At 35.8% G+C, this 22763-nt stretch overlaps 1 long non-coding RNA gene across 2 annotated transcripts in view; it reads right to left on the bottom strand.

Moving 5' to 3' along the window:
• Positions 1–245: 245 nt before the first annotated feature.
• The window catches only part of LOC115898391, a 196749-nt gene continuing 174231 nt past the window's right edge, over positions 246–22763 (bottom strand). For both annotated transcript variants that reach the window (XR_004058130.1, XR_004058128.1), the window contains exons 3-4: positions 5691–5795; positions 246–1121 (exon numbers count right to left, since the gene is read on the bottom strand). This is a non-coding gene — a long non-coding RNA (uncharacterized LOC115898391). The remainder of the gene's footprint in view (positions 1122–5690; positions 5796–22763) is intronic.

Raw genomic sequence — 22763 nt, forward strand, 5'->3', positions numbered from 1 at the left:
CATTACCCTATACCAGCAGTTATCAAACATTCTAGTCTCAGACTCTTGTATGCTCAGAATAGTTGAAGTCCCCAAAGAGTTTTGGTGAAATGGAAATTTTTGATATTTATCATTTTAGAAATTAAAGCTGAGAATATTATAAATGTGTATATATTGATTTTTAAATAACAGTAATAAACACTATATGTTAATAAAAATAACACATTATGAAAAATAATTATATTTTCCACACCAAAAGACATGTACTGAAAGGAGTAGCTTTGTTTTTCATTTTACAAATCTCCTTCATATCTGGCTAAACAGAAGACAACTGGATTCTCATATCTACTTCTATAATTCAATGTGCTTTTGGTTGACATACATGAAGAAAGTCTTGACTCATACAGACATGGAGTTGAAAAATAGAGAAGTATTTTAATAGACTCTTCATGTAAATTGTAGACATTCTTTGATAAAACTCAAAACTCAACAAGTTGTAGTTTCTTAAAGGTTAGTTGCAGTATGAAATGGGAAGTGAATGTTTTCTACTCTGTTGCATTAAAATCCATTCTTCTATCTTGCATTTTTACCCACTCATGATTATGTAACACCATGTGTTGGTCATTTGAAAAATACTCTTCTTCATGGTTATATAGATATTATAATCTTTAAAACATTCTGTTATATAACATTAAAAAATGTATTTACTAATGCTACCTTCCATCTCTTGGAAGTATTGGGGAGCTGTCAAGGCACGGTCTCTTGAAAGATTTAATTTTATAATCGGCTGAAAATACTGTCAGTTGTTTTTCCTGAAGCCACAGGCCGTCTTTATTTATTTGCAAGAAAATGTCTGCAAAATATTCAACTTTGAATGCCCATAGTTTGTCTGTACATTCTTTCAGGTAAAAATGGTGGCTCTCAAACAAAAGGGACTAGTGCAGCTGGCATCTCAAACAGTCACACAAGTGCTTTTTTTTGAGACAATTGTCATACTTTGGTATGCAGCAGAAGCACTTCAAATATTCTTCTCTTTCATCACTCAGAATGTTTAAGACTTGTACTCAAGGTTGAGATTTAATAAAATTAATATTTTTTACTACTTCACCAAGGACTTTCTTAAACGAAAATGGTTTTTCCTCCTGCAAGTAAATAGTAATGAAGAATATAATTACTCCTAGTGCAGTTTGTTTTCATAGTCTTAATTTTTGCTAAGACTCCACTGCTTTTGCATTATCAGTACAAGTGCCAACACAGTGAAAAGGCAAATATCATCTTAGTATTACTACGAAAATAGTTTTGACCTAATGGCCTACTGAAAGGAAAAGAGTGGCTCCTGCTATTCTATTATACTTATTACAATTATCATAAGTATTTTTTCTACCCTCCTTTAATTGAATGGAAACAGGGATGGATTGGAAGAGCTGTTTCCTCCTTTCTTTCCCCCAGCAATATTTACTATTTAATTCCACTTACTAATACTCAAAGAAACAAAACAAAACTTCTCAATTGACAGTGCAATGACACAACAAAGACACGGGTTCTTGAATTCAAAGTGGAGCAGGAGAGATGGTAAATACACATTTACTTCAAATATATAGATACACACACGTGTATATGTGTGTGTGTGTGTATATATATATATATATATATATATATATATAATTTATGTGTTTAAAGCACAAATTAGTTTGGTAAAGAACATCTCATGCCTGTTTTATCTCCACATCCCTGAGACTGACAATGGGATGCCTATCAATTAATTCATTTAGAGAGCCATACACAAGAAATAAATTATTTGTCCTCTGGAGCTTGTCACAGGGGGATTTTTAAAAAACCATTAAACAGAAAGACAACTGTTCATCTTAGAAAGATAAAAGGCCAATTCTTCCTCTTCAGCTGATAGGTTCTTAATAATAGTGATATCTACTAATAAGATGTTTTACATAGTGTAAAGCATGTTCACATACAAATTACTTAGCCTCTTTGAACCTCAGTTTTCTTATATGTAAAACTGGATTAACAGTACATTTTGTATTTAAAAAGATAATGTATATGAAGTGTTTAGCATTTTTGCTTGACATCTAGTTCAGTTCTCAGTAACTGATGTGGTGGTGATGGTGGTAATAGTAGCAGTAAGATCCTAGTAATGGTAGTAGGAGTTGTTTTAGAAATTAGTAACTGAGGCCTGGCGAAGTTAAAGCGCTCTTTCATTAACACCCAGAAGGGAAGAAATGAAGCTGGTCTTCAGAGGCAGGCTATTTTCACTCTGTGTCCTAAATTCTTCCCCCTGGACTGTTTTTATACTTCTGGGGCTCTCAGAAAATATTCTCAGCTATTCTGTTAGCTTGATCTCCTACCATCTGAGAGTGGGCTTCCTTCAAACAACCAAATTTCCAAGTATTTCTAAACTGCCCATCCCCTACACCATTCTTTAGTTCGGTATTTCAAGACCCCTATCAGAAATGGCACATTTACATGTAAGCACAGGATAGTGAAGTGTTTACAACAAGTGCTTTGGAGCAAGCAAATATGAATCAGAATCCAGCTTTCCTTTCCTACGTACACGACATTGGGCAGCTAATTTCTAAGATTTTGCTTCTTCTTCTATGAAAATGGAGTACTAGTACTTGCTTTGTGTAACTGTGATGGTTACTATATGAGGTAGCATCTAGAAACAGCTTAGCACATTGCCAGGCACCCAGTGCATGGTCAATGAATGACTATTTGAGGACTAACTATTACGGGAATGTTTACTCTTCTGAGTCCTGATTTCTAGTCTCCCAGACTAAATAGGTTCACTGTTTTCCTCCAGGTTCAGTTCCCAGACACATCACAGAGTTATAAGAATATTAAAAACTCAGGCTTATACCTACACAGGATTTTCTATAACTCTCTTTCTGCTTTGAGCTCCTAAAGCTATTTCATAGAAAAATGACCTTATTTTTAAATAGAGGGGGCAATTGAAAATCAGTGAACGGACCTACCCCCTAATGATTTTTTTCTCAGACATAATTATAATAATTAGCATTATAAAGTGCTAATTATCTTTGGACACAGAGGACCTGCACACCAGAGACAGAGGTCCGCATTAAGTAAAGTGGATTTCACTTTCTTCAGTTGTGAGATTTCTCTTTTTTCTTCTTTGTAATGATGCAAAGATATATCGTCCACCCAGCCTCATTTAAAAACTTTTTCCAGTTAAGCAAACTATCTCTTGGCCATCCACAGCCAGACTCCATATTGAGATTACAGATATTCAAAGAAATTGTCTTTCCTTTGTATATTGTCATTACTTTTTGTGAAATGTTTGTTTTATAGTTCCAGGCCAGCACCTAGAACCTGGCTAGAATAAAAAACTGCAAAAAGCATAAGTTTCTTGTTTGGATGAAAGAACATTCCAACTAACAAATGGTAGATGGCTATCCTAGTGTGAGTCCTGAAAACTGGTGGTGTGATTGTTGAATGGGTTAGGGGTATAGGAGAGAAACTCAGTGTGGGGTACATACAATTTCAGCTTGAATCACACTTAACAGGTCCTCTACTCCAACCATTTAAATTTACAAAGAAGAAACTAAGGCACAGAACTCCTTGAGAAGAGAAGCAGAATTGAAAACTAGAGCTCCTGATCTCAAAATAATTTTTATCACACTGCATTGGGTTCTAAGTGAGGGACTTCTTATTTAGTAATGCCAAGGCCATGTGTTAATACATAAAAAAAGTTAGATGAGGAATGGGGCATTGATGTAAGATTATAGAGAGTATAAAGCTGGGCTTTCTCTTATCATCTGTTGTCAACAACAGATGTTACCCAGTCCTTACCATCATTAACACAGAGACATTGGGTATTGAGGAAGGCTTTAAAACAGACTGTTAGTAATGCAGAGCTATAAAGAGCCACGATCATATTAATACAATCCTCTATGCACATAGTGACCTGTCTGCAGCTCCAGCCTATAGAAACCCAGTTATTCACTTGTAGGGGGCAGCATCATTCTCAGAAAGCACTATTCAATTGGAAGTGCTCATCTGTGTTAGGTCAAAAACTACTTCCTCTAAATATCCATACTGTGTATTGAAGTACAAATGAGTCCCACTTAAGAAAAAACAAAACAAACCGATTTCCAATGATTTAAAAATACTAACGTGACCCTCTTAAGTTTACTCAAAGCTAGTGTTTCTCAAACATCAGCTGTATCAGAATCCCTGAAGGATTTGTGAAAACAAATTGCTAGTCTCTACTCTGAGCTTCTGATTCATTAAGTGTGGTACGGTACCTGAGAATCTGCATTGCTAACATGTTCCCAGGTAACCCTGATGCTGTTGGTCTGAGAACCACTTTGAGATCCACATCTCTAAGCTAATCAGTCTGTCCATTACACCTTACAAGACATACTTTCCTAATCTGACACCCTTCTATTTGTCTTTTTTTTTGGAATGCTTCAGAAATTTAGCTGTTATCTTTTTTATGTAGTTTATATTTGTTATGGCTTTCCTTGGTGGACATATATGACTTTTTTACTTGAAAATAAACACATTTTTCTTTAAAATATCATTAAATAAAAGTGTAATTAGTGATATAAAGCAAGATGACTAAAAAGAATCTCTCCTTATTATGTTTGCATAGCCTGTATACAAATTATTTGAACCAGAATGCATTTGCTAAGTAAATTATTTCTATTTCCATTACTTAATAGTGAATATTATGGTGATTAGGGGAAAAATAAGCTTTCTTTTTTCTTTTTAGATGGAGTCTCACTCTGTCACCCATGCTGGAGTGCAGTGGTGTCATCTCGGATCACTGAGCTCAAGCGATTCTACTGCCTCAGCCTCCCAAGTAGCTGGAATTACAGGTGTCTGCCACCACGCCCAGTTAATTTTCGTATTTTTAGTAGAGATCACCATGTTGGCCAGGCTGGTCTCGAACTCCCGACCTCAAGTGATCCGCCTGTCTCGGCCTCCCAAAGTGCTGCGATTACAGGCATGAGCCACCACGCCCAGCTAAAAGAAGTTTTTCTGATAGTAACTTTGTTTTCCCATTCTGGAGTTTATGGCTATATGAAAAAGTCTGAATTTATAAGCAGAAGACCTGTTTTTGAAATCCGGGGACCTGTATTTCACAATGGCTTTGATGTGTTTTGATTGTGCACCCTTAGACAACTTATCAGTTTCCTCATTTTTATACAACAATAAAATAGTAGCAGCTACCCATTAAATTCTGTACAGAAGCTAGGGACAGACACAATAACACTTGCATATCTATAAAGGCTTTGTAAATTTGGGTATTATATCTAATGTTTATGCACATGCTGTTTGATTTTTTTCATTTGGAATTCCACTCCATTAGAGGAAAAGTAACATACAAATTCAGATTATTATAAGTCTTCAGGCATAAGGCCTCCATTGATTAAGTACATTGCCTACATAATTTCTCCTAACCCAAATGAATCTCCAGTTAAACCAAGCTGGTGGTTATGTACTGTCTCCAGAGGATGCCAAGTATAAAGTCCTTGAGTATATGCATCTTGGATCCTCTGATTAGACAACTGCAGTGTTGAGACTTCAAGTTCCCCCTTGAAGGCCACAGACAGTTCCTGTAATTTTACTCAAGTTTTAAATGTATACTCTTCGTTAAGAAAGAGTGACAATGATTTGATTTATTTTCCATGACTGGGGTTAGGGGTGGGGGAAACTCTAAGAATGTGACTTACCAGTGAGGTTCTAGTTCTGTAAAACATAGGTCAAGTTTTGATAGGCCAGTGTTGGACTATAGGGCTGAAGTTGTTTTCCACCACAACATACAGACTTCTACTAACCTGAAAAAACAAGAGAAAATCAGTTGGGTCAGCTGAGTATTCCTTTATGGGTATGGAACAGACTTACATAACAATTCTGCAGGTAATGGCTCTGGAAAGGTCAACCACTTATTTTTGGACAACTCTTTTCTATTCTGTATAACCACTTTTTCACCAAAATGATACTAAATAAATATGCTATAGGAAGCTATATTTTGACATGACTGTTTCAGGCAAAGATACACTCACCAACTTACTCCACAAGAGTTTCTAATCAGAGAATATCATATGGATCTATTTGAATTGCTCCCATGCTTGGCTGAGCCCAAAATAATTTACTGTGCATATGTACACCAAGTGAGAAGGTTGAGGAGGTGTCACTTGTACATCTCTTTATTCTTTTTTTTTTTTTGTATGTGTGTGCTATTTTCATGTGTTTTGAAAGACTCTCTTGCTTAGCTTTTACTTTGCCGTTAAAGATTTTTTCTGTGCTATAACTGTATTTTTTAAGTCTGGTTTGAGTTCAAGAAATCCACAAATTCACAAAAGATTAAGAACAATTTGTGAATAAAATGATGCAGAAATAAAAAATGAATTGTCCAAATAATTTCCTTGCAGTCCTTCTTCCCCAACTACCACTTTCTATAAAGTTTCTTCTTCCTACCCTGTTAAGTGCCATGAGCTTTCAATTCATTGTATTTTAAGTACAAGCTATATACTTACTAACCTTCATGTTATTCTTTGCTACTTAACTAAGCTTGCTTTTATAGTTCAATTGATGTATTGTTCAACTGATATTTTTAATTGGTATATTTTGATGTATATTGATAATTGATATATATATATAATTTATTTGATATATTTTGGGTATGGGGGTTGGAAGGAATCATTTCATAATTTTTCTACTTAAAAGAAATCTTTTTTCATTTAACAGCTTTTCCCACGGGGATAGAGTTTTCATAAATCAATCAAAGTCATTAAATGAGGTATATTGTACGTCTTTTAAGATTCACAGGAAGAAGCAGCAACAGTTTACCCAGGCAGAGGGTAGAAGTTTAGACCTTGGTTGCCTGATTCCTAGGACAAATCGTTTACTTTTACTTTTTTTTCTTTATATTTTGACTTTTTTTTTTTTTTGGTCTCTCTCCTGCCCTTCCAGTCTCCAGGTCAAATACTTGACACCTGAATGACGTTCAGTTATTTAAAAGATGGATTGGCCAGCTCAGCTCCTATCTCAGACAGACTGTCTTTAAATGTGTTTTCAACATGTCTTCAGACAGTTATTTTTCCTCTGTTCAATTTTGTTCATCTTCCTACTTAACTTTTCAAGTGCTACGATTTCCTTTTTAAATGTAGTATTGAGAAGTGCAAACATTATTGGAAAAGAGAGTCTTACTAGCATAATTGTGCATTATCTCCCTTTTATATTGCAGATGGAAAACATTAAATCTAGGGGGAATAGAAATATGCTCAATCAGATATTGATAGTAAAATTTCCTCTAAAAATACTTACCTGTGGAAAAGAAAACGGATTTTGTTTTTAAGGCGGCAACTGTCCATCATTTTTAAAAGAGCTAAATGACATAGAGAATTAAAACTGTCTCTTGAGAGTCAGACTTCTGCTGATGCTACCCTTTCCTATCTTTTGCAATCTGATGTTTTATGAGGGATTTGGATGGGATGGCAGGGAGGGAGTGGTCTGGAGGGCTGTGTATCATAATTTAAAGATAAGAGTACTTGGAAAGGAACACAGTGCTCTGTCCCATGGCTTTGATTAAGTTTTAGTCAATAATTACTTACAAAAAGTTTAAAAGCTTTGTTAGAAAAATAGTAAACAATAAAATACACATATTTAAGATGTACAATATAGTAACTTTGACCTGTCTTTACACACAGATTTGTATCTGTGAAACTATCACCAAAAGCAAGACAGTGAACATATCATATCCATCATCCCCAATAGTGTCTTCACACCTCACCCTGATCTCAGACAATCACTTATCTGCTTCCCATCTCTACAAGTGAATTTGTATTTTCTAGTTTTATATATAAGTGGAATTAGACAGTATGTACTCTTTGTGTCTGGTTTCTTTCATTATGCATAATTATTTTTAGATTCATCCAGGTTGTTGCATGTATGAATAGCTCAGAGCTGATTAGTCTTTGTGTGGATATATATGCTTTCATTATTTTGGGGTAAATAAATAGGATCGAAATGACTGAACTCTGTGGTAGGTGTATATTGAATTAAAAAAATTCCAAACTATCTTTCAGAAGAGTTGTACCTGAAAAAATAAACATGAGACAAAATACTTGAAACAGTGGTTTTTAAGACAGTTAACAAGGTAGACAGGTAAATTTTGTCCCTGTTACTCTATTTTGGCCAGAAATAGAAGAACAATAATTATTTTTAATTTATAAAGAAAATTAAAGGAGAACATAATATTTTAACATTGTTTTCAAAGGAGGGCAGGAGAACTTTAATTGCAGAGATGACACACAGAAGTGTTAGTCCAAACTGGAGTTTTATTTCATTGCCATATTTTCAGTGGCTCATATGGAGACCTGAAATTTCATATAACTGCACATTTTGAAGTTTGATTTTTTTATTAATGATAATCGCCAAAGCTTTCTCAACTAAAAAAGAATTTTTCTTTTGTGTAGTAATTTCAAATGTAGACAAATACTTTAATTTCCTAAGTCTTTCTTCCAAATTGGAATTCTTATGGAAGTCTTCAAAAAATACTAACAGAGGTGTACTTGCTCAAATCTAGAAAGTACTTGCCTTCAAGACCGTTCTCTGAGCAGACCAAATTGCCTGGAATTTTTGCCTGACTGATATCTTAGGACTCTGATTTTATAGCTTTGTGATTTATGGAAAGTTTTTTAGCTTTTCTAACCCTAGGTTTTCTTATCTATGAATTGGAGATGACGATCATAATATTTACCTCCTATGCTTGTTGTATGAATGAGACAATCTGCATCTAATATTCAGCACCGTGCCTAGCTTATAGTAAATCCTCAATAAATGTTAGCTATTATAGTAATTATGACTGTGAAAAAGATAATGTAAAGCAACAAGGCACATAGTAAAAATGAGCTCACAAAGGGAAAATGCCAGGGAGCTAACTGCAAGCTTTGATGATTTTCAAATTTTGAGTAGGTTTTGGTTACCAATTTGGGCCTAAAGCTGAGTGGTGCTCACATGGACTTTGCTAGGATCATAAACGGGGCACTCTTTTGCCAGTAAAGTAACTTGACAAAGCTTTAGGGCTCTACCACAAAGGGACCTACAAAATTATGATCAGGAAATTGAATAACTATATAAATTGTCTTTTGTCTTCTTGGGAAGTAGAGTATACCCACAATCCAGAAGTAGCTTATTAGGAGGCAGGCAGTGACTACCTAGCTCTGTGGGACTGTAAACTTTTTTAAAGTTAGGTAATTTTCAAATCAGTTTCACTCTAGAAATTCACCCCCTCTCTAAAAATACTATTCTTACAGAAATAAAGTTGTTTCTTAGACACAAAAATAAGCAAGCATAATCTTGAGAACTTAGAAGTTAAAAGAAAATAAATTCTGGGGAGCAGGACTTATTGGAGTTTAAGGAAAAAGTGGCTAGTTTAAAAGATCTTTAACAAGAAATGACAAAATACTGGCTGAAGAAATGGCTGTTACTTAGTTTGTCTTCTCTCAAAGTGGAAGCTCTCACACATGTTGCATATGAGTAATAAGGATCTTCATAAAGATGCATGCTGTGTGGTATTTGTTTATTTCTTATTAGTGACTCATTGTCCCTTCCTAACCTTTCCCACTCTCACCCCAAATGCCACACCCAATTTTTAATTTAAATTCAGAGTCATTTCAGACAGTATTTCTTTTTGTCTGACTAGTCCTAGAATTACATCTGTAGCCTAAATTCCTTGAACCTTTCATATTCAATCTTTTCTCTATAAAGGTGGTTATCACTAATTCAGAATGCAGCCTCCAAAGAGGAAATCAGCTCTATAAACCCAAATAGATGTCTCAAAAATCTGTAAAATCATTGCTGTTCAAGCCTTGACATATTGTCTTCATTAGCCCAGCTGTGTGTCCATCATAAATGCCATCAAAGAGCTGACTGTTTTCTCCACACTGTTTTGAAAGTCTAATATGAATGTTAACTAGCCCAGCAGCAATACAATTCAGTTTGTTAACAGCAACCTCCAGACTCAGACAGTTCAAATGACCATTATCTGGAAAAGTGAGACAAAGAGAGAAGCTGTTACTTGTTATGATTCTTAAATTTACAAATTAAAAGCTCTTCAAACTCTCATTTCAGAGCTGGCCCTATTTGGGGCAGTAGTGATGGATAATAAACATTGTTCTAAATAGTAAGATTGCTTGAAAATGTAGAATGACAAAATAATTATACTTAAATTGATAGCTATTTTTCATTTCTTAACACTTTCACAACTATGATGCAATGAAAATTATTGGGCCATCATTGGCCTATGCGTAAGCATATGGAATAATATAATATGTACTTAAATTACTTACAAGTTTTCTTTAACTATCATTGCCTAGAATTTATGTCAAGCCCATCTTTCTAGATTGTGAGAACATTTGCGTTTGAACATATAGAGAAGTAGATGTATTCTAGATTGGCGTTAACTTTTTAAAAGAAAAGTATATACATCATATAATAAGATTATATAGAATGTCAAAGACCAGAGAGAAAATCAGTAAGACTTTAAATGATCTCTTAAGAAGCCAAGATAATATTCTATATTTAGTAGCACTTCTAATTGACTAGTTTCAAGAATTTCATGAAAGATACTATGATTTATAGTCATTTACTTATGTATTCATTTATTCAAAACACATATATTGAATGACTACTACCTGCTAGACATTCTGCTATATGCTGGATATAATGAAAACATCTTGAGACTGGAGGTAAAAAAAAAAGTGTAGCTAGTTTTGCTTCTGCCACTAAAGAATTATATGATCTTCAGCAAGCCCTTTAGCTCTTGTGGTTTCATTAATGAGTTGGAAAAAGTATGAATGAGAATTCTTGCCTTGTTGGGGAACAGATACTCAAAATTATTATCATAGGAAGAGAGTTAACTAGAGAAGAAGACCAGTGGTTTTCAAATTTCAGAAATTGATACATTAATTTTTGTGGCAGACAGGTCCCCTCCTCCTGATGTTCACTCCTTTCATAATTGCTTCTACTGGAGTGTACACAGGACTTGTGATGTATTCTACAATGTGACAAAGTATAGGGCATACATGATTACTTGTACTTGATCACATTCCATGAGATTTCAGTACCTGCTTTGTAAGTAGAGTCTCTCCTTGCTGGCGTTAAAGAAGCAAGTTGCCGTGTTGTGAGCTTCTCTATGAAATGGGTCATATAGCAAGATACTAAGGGCAGTCTCCATCTAACAGCCAGCAAGAAACAGGGCTGTCCATCCAGTGCAGCTCACAAAAAACTGGATGCTGCCAAAACCCAAGTAAGCAAGGAAATGAGTCTGTTTTTAGTTGAATGTCAGATGAAACCACAGCCTTGGCTGATGCTTCGAGTTTAGCCTTGCAGAGAAAGAATACAGCTAAGCCAAGCATGAACTTCTGACCCACAGAAACTGAGAAAATAGATGAGTGCTGTTTTAAGCTTCTAAGGTTGTTGCAATATTGTTACACGGGAATAGATAATTAATATAATGTGTTACAAAATAAATTTGATAACTGGTGGTCTGCAATTTAAAGAATGAAATAGAATAGATGAATAAAATAGAATAGAATAGAACAGAACAGAATAGAATGAAGTGTCAGCAGCTTTCGTTAAAATTTTACTTCCATTATACTGCATATACATGTCCATAATAGGTTACAGTAAAAACATATTTCATAATGTGAGTTATAGTAAGAGAAAAATTTAAAGCCTACACAAGAACTCTTGAAGTTTTAAATGTACATATTCTCGTATCTATGAAAACTTTACAGGGCCTCTGTTTCCTTCAGGATTGTATAAGCAGAGAGTGAGAAAGTAAAAATGTAGATGCTCTCCAACTTATGATGGAATTACGTCCCAATAAATCCATCATATGTTGAAAATATTATGATTCAAAAATGCATTGAATATACTTAATCTACTGAACATTATAGTTTAGCCTAGCCTACCTGAACATGCTCAGAACACTTGTGTTAACCTTACTTTACAGTTGGGAAAAATCATCTAACACAAAGCCTGTTTTATAGTAAGTGTTGAATATCTCATGTAATTTATTGAATACTGTACATTATGTTGAGATTGTGAAAGTTTCACATCATTATGAAGTTGAAAAATCGTTAAGTTAAATTGATGTGTGTTAAGGAGCATCTGTATTGATGACCAAGAACATTTCTTTTCTTTTCTCTCTTTTTTTTTTAGACAGAGTCTCACTCTATTGCCCAAGTTGGTATGCAGTGGCACAATCTCGGCTCACTGCAACCTCTGCCTCCCAGGTTTAAGTGATTCTCAGGCCTCAGCCTCCTGAGTAGCTGGGACTACAGACATGTAACACCACACCTGGCTAATTTTTATATCTTTAGTAGAGACAGGGTTTCACCATGTTGGTCAGGCTAGTCTTGAACTCCTGGCTTCAGGTGATTTGCCTGCCTCAGCCTCCCAAAGTGCTAGGATTACAGGTGTGAGCCACTGCAGCTGACAGACCAAGAACACTTTTAAAATCACATTTAGATTATTTTAGATTTTGTAGAATTAGGAAGATTACATCTGGGATAAGTTTTAGAATTATCTAATGTTCATTCAGTAGCCAACTTATAAACAGAGAGAGAGAACTAAACAAGAGTTTAAGCTCTAATTTAGACCTATTTTCCCAAATGTGGTCCTCATTTCATTGCTAATACTGAGTGATTTTAGTTTGCAGGCATACAATGTAAATTTTATAATTTTTAAAAATTTATCTTAATAAATATTCAGAAAACAAGGTACTCCTTAGGTTGAAACTAACATAAGTAGTGTCTTCACTCCATCTCTGCATTTTTTGGCAGCATATTACACTTTTAGTGGTTTGTGAATAAGGCAAGTAACAGGAAGGTGATTTGCAAATGTCTAAAATCTGAGTCAGGTAATCCTGTTGCAGACAAAATTTAGGTTTAATAAATAAAGAAATGGAAACGTAGAGGCATTAAAATGTCTTCTCTTGTTCAATAGTACTCATGGAATCAAACACGGAAGAAAAGGAATAAGCTATTGCCTAAGTTTATGTAAATTGTAGACTCTCTTGAATTAAATAATTTATACTGTAGGAAGTGTATACATGTGTGTGATATGATAAATGTCGGGGGTATGTGATATGCCTGTGTATGTGTATGGTGGGGGTATGTGCCTGTATGCATGTGTGTGTGTATTTTCTGGTGGTTCCTGCATTATAAATTGTGCTAAACTTAAAAAACAAGATGTCTAAGGCATATTTCTTGTCTTTTCAGTGTTTATAGATTAATAAATCATCATAATTAGTAACATACTCAATAACAAATAAGTTGTTGAAATGTTGATTATTAGAAGCCTCTTTTGAGAATCATGGGAAAGATGCAAAACAATGTTGGCTTTCACAACAGAAGATGTGGCTTTGAACTCTAATTCCACTGTTTGCTGGTTTTATGATGTTGGACAATTAAACCTCTATGTGCTTCATCACTGGATTGTTTATTATTCCTGTCTCTCCAGAGAAACAGAACCAATAAGATGTGTGATGTGTGTGTTTGTGCTTTTGTGTGATGAGATTTATTTTAATAAATTGGCTCATGTGAGTATGGAGGCACATGAGTTCGAAGTCTAAATTAGGCAGGTTAGGTTGGCAGGCTGGAGGCCCACAGAAGAACCCATGCTGCAGTTTAAGTCTGAAGGCAGTCTGTCACAGAATTGTCTCTTGCTTGGGGGTGGTCAGTATTTAGTTCAATTATGACCTCCAACTGATTGGATGAAGCCCACCAACATTATGAAGGGCAATCTGCTTCACTCAAAGTCAACTTATTTAAATGTCAATCTCATCCAAAAATACCCTAGCAGGAATATTCAGAATGTCTGACCACATATCTGGGCACCATGGCTCAGTAACGTTGACAGATACAATTAACCATCACGAGTTTACCCCTTGTGAACTTGGCAACCATATACATGTCCTAAAACCATACTTAATCTCCAAATAAGGAAAATAACAAGGTCATACTTCCACCTAACATGATGCAACTATTTTGCTTACAACCACAACTGAAAATGCACTAATCCTTTCCCCAGAAGAAGATACAGTGTCCTTGAATAATGTTTACTCTTCTACTTGACATCCTATAACTTAAAAACTATGATAATAAAGTAAATATATATTATGTACACGATAAGGAGATAAGAGAGAGAAAAAACAAAAATATAATATACGTATATATTATATATATAAATTGTTATGAGGATTAAATGAAATAAAATATACATAGCACCTAAAAATTTCTAGCATATGGCAAGTTGTTACCAGATGCTGTTTCTCCATAGTGTACTCTAATTTAGGATCAATCTCTGGCTACATAGTGTCATACATTAACAACGATAAGAAGTAGCCTTTGTACAAGTGTGGGTACCAGAATTTGTATGAGGTATGGGCTTGCATGTTTTGATAAACAATAGATTACATGTGTAGTAGTTATGTGCCTGTTTATTTTTATACGAAATATCATTCTCCTAAATTTGTTGCATTTTAGGCCATGTAAGCGCAATTGTGAAATACTTGGCAGAGGAAATCCAGAGCTTTTATATTTTAAGAATCTGAAACTAATTCTTAAAATTCTACATGTATATAATAAAATAGGTCCAAACAATCATGTGTAGCTGTGTAGCTATCTGAATTATTTGCCTCAGAATGATGATAATGACTATTATGTGTGTATATACGTATATAAACACACACACACACATACATAAAAGCATTAAATAACTGTCTTTTAAATCTCCTACAACTGATACCTGGGAGTTTCTGTAATTCTTTCAAATGTTCAATCTTACTGTATATCCACAATGTAATTGAAAATGCTATCAACATTATGCAAGTCACCTCCTGCTCTATGCTAGCTAATCTAAAAAATAAAGAAAAATATTGGACCTTGAGCATTTAATCCAGATATAAGATAAAGAGCTCTACATCCACATACCTTGCATTTGTAGTGTGGCGTCCACTTGTAAAATGTCTTTTCCTCAATAAGGCAAGAAATACATGCCTATGCTAAAATTCTATTTCTTACTTCTTAACACTTTTCCTAATCCTACTGTATAAGTGTAATATATAGCAAATCTTTTTTCTATTAATTAAAGTCCTTCACTTTTAGAATGGTATTTTTAAAAGCTCTTCAAACCTCTCATGATCCTTAAAAAATATCGCTTCCCATAGAAACGCTTACTTCATTATTTGATACCACAAGCATTAAAAATATTTGTGCTAACTGGTTTATTCTGTCTTTCTTTCTTCAGCACTCCTCACCCCCTCTTTGTATGCTCAGACAAATATCATGAGGGGGAAAAGTCTCACTCACACACCTGCACAGAAGTCTATGGAAACTCTTGCATACCAAGAAGTCTAGTTCACATTATATCTTTCCTCCCATTCAAAACTATAATAATCAGAATACTTAATGATTGAGAATTTAAATACCACTTTCTTATTTCCAATCACTATGCTAAGATCACAGAAAAAACCTTTTAGCAGTGTGTATATAATATTTTTAAAAATCTACCCAATCAAGTTATTCTGAATCCAATCTTTCTATGCCTCACAAAATCAGCTATGTCTAGTTGTTTTCAGTTTCCTGATTAAATATGTCAATAGATTTTCTACTGCTCACTCCTTTATTTATCCAGAGCATTAATGAACTTTTTTTTACCTCCTGTGGATCCATAAATATTGCTATTTTGTTATCAAAAACAGCCCTTAATTGGACTAAAAATAGAATTGTAGATCAGCCCCCCACCTAAGTAGTGAAGTCACTCTTTTGGCTCCAAAGTCACCATTTATTTATTCATTCATTCACTGATATTTATTGCCTGCCTACCACATGCCAGGCCTTATTCCTGGTGCTTGGGATTACACAAAGGAAAAAACGAATGAGGTTGCTGCTTTTGTGGGTCTTTGATTCATTAAGAGAGATAGTTAAAAACAACCAAATAAAGCAGAAACTTCTCATGATGATAACTTCTATAGAAGTATGGAAGAAGAAAATCTGGGACATGATGACCAAGTGGGTGAGAGTTAGAATGCGTGGCCAGGGAAGAGTGAATAAGGAAGTCCTCTTTGAATAGTTAACATCTGAATTGATACCAGAATAATGATAATTAGCTAACCAGGCAAAATTCCACAGGAGAGATTTTCAGTCAGAAGGAACAACAAATGCAAAGGCTCAGAGGCCAGAACAAACTTGGTACACCTGACGACAATAAAGAAGGCATGTATAATCGCAATTAGGTAGATAAGCAACTGCAACGAAGATGAAACTGACAATTTTTCAACTACTTGTCTTTAATAATAATGGCCAAAATGTATTGAGTCCTCAGTATGTGCCAAGCAACCAGTACATACATTCATCATCTCAATTAATCCTCGAAACCACCACATGAGGAAACTAACTTTTATTTCCATTTTACAGCAAACTAAACTGAGGTTCAGAGAAGTGAGTGAGCTGCTGATGGGTATTCAACTAGCAAGGGGACCAATACAAATTGAATCAAGCCTGAGTCCTTAGCTAATAAGTTACATTGCCAACCTAACCTCTTTTCTGCTAATGACCTAAACTATTTTTACCTTATTTTATGTGTTACCTTTACGACTAGAGGTTAGCCACTTTCATTCTAGGACTGCTATTTATGGTACTTTCAGCACCTTTAGAATACCTTATTTACTAGGTAGGCGGTGTTCGTGTGCTGGTAACTGTTTAGCAATTAACCCCAGTCGTCTCCCAAGAAAGCCCTGATTTATGGCATTTATTGATTTCTGTGGTGTAAATTCTCTCACAATAGCTTATTTCAAGCTAACTAGCTGTCTACCAAAAGTACAATGGAGAAGTAGTGTGCCCGTTTGGTTTTCATGAACCAGTATGAGCCAGCTCTGATACACCACTGTTAAGAGAGAACCACCAAATGTTAACTTGAAAGAAAAATCTACACACCAGGGAACAGTTCGGAATCCTCTTAATGAAAGTCAGAATCACAAAGACTACAACAAAATGCATATTATTACTCTCCATCCGCTCAATTTATTATTAGGGAGAAAGGTAGAAGGCAGTGCATGAAAAAATAGATGCCTCTTCCCCCACTTCATGCCAGTGAGATTTTTATCATTGCCAACTGAAATGTTTTGGAATTGAGTTTGCCCATGGAAGAGCAAATCTCATTTTTGAATATAGTGTACACAAATGGTTATTTCAAAACAAAGAGGCACAGCACCTTAGGAACCCATATAAGTTCAGGATGGTTTTGCTAATTGAGAATTTAGGAGACCAAGCCCCTGGATGCAGCACCTGAGGAATTGTTTTACAACATGGAAGCCATTAGACAATATGGACCTTCTAAGAATAAGCAGAAATCTTTGCAGTGAGGGTGGGGAAACTGCCTTCCAAGTGCAAATTTCAACATGGAATCGTCAAATAATAATTCATGACAGAGATACAACATATGCTCTCATGATAGAGTGGGAGTTAGAGGACACAGAGAGCAAGTAAGCAGCAGAAACTTCATGAGTTACAGCACCTCATTGCCATTATAAAACATCTTTATTGAAAGAGAAAATGCAATATTTTGGTAGAAGGAGATGAAGTAGGTAGTCTAGATTGCTCACTTATGGTAGAGTGTGCAATTTTACAGCTGGGATATGCCCGTCTGCTTTGTGTCTTTCCCGACTCACAGCCTATCCAGAGCAGGAGTTGAGTACACACAGTTTAATACATAAAGCAATCAAGGTGCTTAGGTAGAACTTGGGAAATGGAGAATTTCATAAAAAACAAGCCTATATTTTCTTTAATAAGTTCTCAATTGCCATCCTCTCCATGCTTTTTAAAAGTTAATTTGATTTGTGCCACCTTTGGAAAGCTGTGCCAGTGGTCATTGTGTGTGCGTGTGTGTGTGTGTGTGTGTGTTTGAGACAGATTAATTCACCTGTGTAAAATACATTAGTACAGAGTTAGTATTATAATTTACTGCTAGAGTTTGGGGATTGTTGCTATTTCCTTAGGGAAGTCTTAATTTTACGAACACATTGGACTAATGCACAGAAGCCTAACGCCCGCAGATCATTCAGGCTTACGGCAAACGTCTGCTTTACTTAACCAATGTTATAACAGCAGAGAGGTGGTTTATAAAGTTATTAGAGAGAGGCATATTCAATCTGAATTTTTAAAGTTGAAAAGAAACTTACCATGCAAATGCTTCAGTAAGGTTAATGTGTGCATACACACACACACACACACACACACACACACACACACACACATATATATATATTTTCTTTCTAGAGCAAGGGAAGGAAACTCATGCTCTCTCCATAAAAATTTTTTTCAATCAAGTACTTCTGTGTATTTTTTATTCTTTCTTATGAAAGGACAAGTTAGAATTGGACCCTGTACCTACTTGGCAAATCAGAATATCAAAATAACATGAGGAAATTTTAGAGCCAAGAATAGCTATCTCAAATAATAGATACAGTGCCCAAAGCCATTTGCTGAAAATACACAATATTTAAAAATCTCCACTTTGTATCTTTTCATTATAGTCAAGGATAATATAATTTCTCTATGTAAACATTTAAGAGAGAGTTCTTATACTCATTTTTTACTAAATAACCTGCTAGGCTTGTTGAAATGTTTCTTTAAAATATTTGGAATTGCAATCATATGTTGAGGGGTTCTTTAAAGATAAGGAGAGGTCATCAATTTTGTGCTTTCAGTAATGTGATTCTAGAATATCATTATTTTTCTCTTATAAATTTGATTAGTTAAAAAATACCATGCAAAGGTCAAATTAATTCTTTGTAAGTTGGCTTCTAATAGCTATGTTTAGAAAAAAAAATATTTCAATGGATGCATTGAGTTGATAAGCATTACTGATAAGCCTTCTTTATTTGTTACTGTCTTTTAAAAAGCATGAAAATGTCTTTCCTATTTGGAGTTGTTTTCAGGAAATATGGACTCTTTTCTCTCTCTCACTACCTCCTGGCTACAGTCACTTTCTATGCTATTTGTGTATCTACATTATTCATGCTTACAAGCTCAGCTGTAAAATAAAAATAGAGTGAATGAATGAGTTCTAAGGATCAACATAAAAATATGGCCTGAACTCCAGCCAAACCTTGAATCTAACTTATTTTACATAGTTCACCACTTTCTTTTTCATGGAAAATTCTGTTAGCCAATCTATTCCTGTCCTGAAAACCTGGTAATCTGAAATTAAGCTTTATGCCCAGGAGTCTTAATTAAAATAATAAAATCTCAATATTTCATGTATTCTGTATGTTACTAGGACCCCTGAAAGACCTGGAAAGTTATAGTATCAATCAAATATGAGCGTGCTTGGTTTGGTCTGTTTCTGAAATTTAGATCTCTTTATTTTTCAGTGCATTTATATTCACTCACCAGTATGAAAATATCTTGTATTTTTCTTTGAAGCTATAAAAAAATTAATATGGAATCCCCCCAACCTCACTATGCTAATATTCTGGGAAGTATGGTCCTCAGAGACCATCTGAGGCTGGCTGCTACTGCTGCTGATACTGGTAAATTGAAAAGCAAAACACCAACGACATAGTGAAAAAGCATGGTCAAGTTTACATCAGACTTAACTGTTCCTGCTGTAATGCACTTCTTTCAACACATAATAGTGACTGATCTGGGTGATCTTTTTCACTTAGGGCAAAAAATATTTCTAAGCTGATCAGCTCCAGAGTTTCATGTATATAAAACAGAGAATTATATATGTGACAGGGCTCAATACTGGGACTGAGACATTTCCAAGCCTGAAATGAAAAACATATAGTTTTCAGGCAATTTTAGCCTTTTGTAAATTGTCCTCTCAAGCTGATGAACCCCAACTCACAGCTTCCTAGCTTTCTGTCGTCAATTGTAGTGAAATCATTGTCAATTAATCATCCAGAAGAGCAAACACCTGCCCAATGTATTATTATTTTTTTTTACAAGTAATTAGGGGGTCCAATAAAGCAGCAGAAGCAGATACATTTTCGGGTAAAAGCATATGTCAAAACCTGCATGCTTCTAAGCAATCCCACACCACAGAGAGAGAGAGAGAGAGAGGGAGAGGCAGAGAGAGAGAGAGAGAGAGAGAGAGAGAGAGAGACAAAAGAATATATCTCTTTTGACAACAAAAAGCCACAGATATTCTGAAATGTGGAACAAAGAGACTTGTCAAGCAACGATCTTTATTGCCCAGGATTCCAGCACCTGCAAGCATATGTAAAATGTTCAAAGGAACATATGTGAGAGATATATGTAGGTCACTGTGTTTGTGTAGGTGGCACAGGTACTATTGGCCTGAGGATAGACAATGAGCCAATATCTAGCAGTTTTATGTATATTTAGTCAGCCAGACAACAGAGATGGACCCTAAACTTTGCCTCTTCTCCACCAAAAGAGAGAGAGAGAGAGAGAGCGAGGGAGAGAGAAGCAGCCGGGTGGCAGAAGCCCATGTACACTTGCACAAAACAGGTGGTGTTCTAGTTAGGATGCCATATTTGCTATTTAGGGTTCCTGTGATCTCTGGAAGGATGGGTAAGCTATAGGGTGCGTAGGAAGAAGCTACACAAAGCATCCATAGCACTCCAAGCCTACAGGCTCCGTGTGACCTGGCACTCCACATATGAAGATGGGTTATCTCAGCAAGCCTGCTACAGCGTCTCTGTGAAATTTGGGTTACCACATTTAGCTGTGGGATTGCAGCACATAATACCACAGATAGGAGATAATGCCTCAGGCGTGTGGCTGGTGCAATGTAAGCATCGCAAGACTAATTATGGTAGATTTAGGGGTTGGGGGAGATGGAGGTGAGGCAGGACGTGAAATGGGTAATGAGATGTGGCTTGTGGCTTGCTAGTGGCTGTCATGGCATACCCTCTCCTACAGCCTGGTAGCCCCACCTACACTAACAAACCAAAACAAAGCTATAAAATGTCATTCTGTGCTTCCATCTTCTTTCTGAGGCAGACAACAATAAATCAGAATTTATCTTCCTCAACAGGAGTCCAACAGCACATTAAAAATGCAGAATTTATTTTTTATTTGACTTTTAACTGTCCTTTTTGAGGTTGAAATGACAGGTTAAAATCTTCTTTTTGGTGTCACTTCATGAATTTTTTCTTTAATGATTCAGTGCTCGTTGCTTTGAGTGGCCAGAAGCTCTCAAGATATTTATGAAGCAAGTTGTCACCTCTTGGCACCTCACCAAAACTTTGTTTTTTTAACGTTTTTGTCAGTGAGCTTTATTTCTCACTATATTTTTGTTCAATAATCTCTCCAACCCTGGTACCAGTCCTGGATAAATCTGGTTGAATTCAGAATAACACCGAACTGCAGTGACACTTCTTGCTAGCTCAACTGTCTTGGGGTTTGAACCTGTTGACATTTCCCATCTCCCAGTGTTTCCTTCTGATTTACAAAAACCGCTTGAGGCCGGGCGCGGTGGCTCAAGCCTGTAATCCCAGCACTTTGGGAGGCCGAGACGGGCGGATCACGAGGTCAGGAGATCGAGACCATCCTGGCTAACACGGTGAAACCCCGTCTCTACTAAAAAATACAAAAAAACTAGCCGGGCGTGGTGGCGGGCCCCTGTAGTCCCAGCTACTCGGGAGGCTGAGGCAGGAGAATGACGTGAACCCGGGAGGCGGAGCTTGCAGTGAGCTGAGATCCGGCCACTGCACTCCAGCCCGGGCGGCAGAGCGAGACTCCGTCTCAAAAAAAAAAAAAAAAAAAAAAAAAAAAACACTTGAATACTATGTCAACTCAGAAGGGTCATTTCACTCACCTCTCAATTTCTCATGAAAAAAAATTGCTTATCATAATCTTTGCCCAACACATATAATAGGGTTTTTATGAAGTTCAAATGTAAAAATGTATTTTTCACATGTAATTGGAGTCTTTTCAGTGTGTTGGATTGCCATCTCTCCTCTTTCTCTTAGGTAAACTCTACTCGATCTTGGAAAAATGCACAACAATGAGATTTGGAGCATGTAAGAGGCATAATAAGTTGTCCAGGAAGTCTTAAAATACATTCTGAAAAATACTATGTATGGTAGTCATTAGTACTGTTCCCAAATTATTTTAAGATCTCTGCTTTTGGGCATATGTTGGGATTACATTTCCTGTCCTCTTGTGTTTGGATGAAACCATATGACTAGTCCTGCACAATTAATTGTGATCAGAAGTGCTGCGAGTCACTCGGATTCAGGGCACCTAGAGGTTGGTGCTTGGGTGGAATATTCTTGAGCTTTCTGTTTTCCCTCTAGCACAGCAACTGGCCTGCTTCATACGATGGCTCTTTCTTCAGTTTTGGTCCATGAACACAGCACTCCTGCTGATCCCTAAGGACATGCTGAACGTGGATCATGATGTAAGAAATAGACAAATCTTTATTGAAATAAACCGTTGACATCTGGGAGGCTCTTCGTTACCTCAGTATAATAGTCTACCTTGACTGTCGAACTAGTCCATTGGGGGTGCAATACATGTGGTTAACAAAAAGGGATGCAAGGCCAAACAAGTTTGGGAGAAGCTAACTTGAAGAAAACTAAATAGGTTACTTGGACTGGTTTGAATCCAATAATGGCTGTGACTCTTCACAAGTCTATTGTAAATAAACAAAAATGTCCCTGATACAGTTCTTTTGGTTTAAAGATTATTCCAAAAGACTAATATATGCTAAGGAAAGCATGCCAACTTGCCACCACTTCACCAGCCTTTGTATTC

Source organism: Rhinopithecus roxellana, chromosome 1 (assembly GCF_007565055.1).
Source record: "Rhinopithecus roxellana isolate Shanxi Qingling chromosome 1, ASM756505v1, whole genome shotgun sequence".
Classification (NCBI taxonomy): domain Eukaryota; kingdom Metazoa; phylum Chordata; class Mammalia; order Primates; family Cercopithecidae; genus Rhinopithecus; species Rhinopithecus roxellana.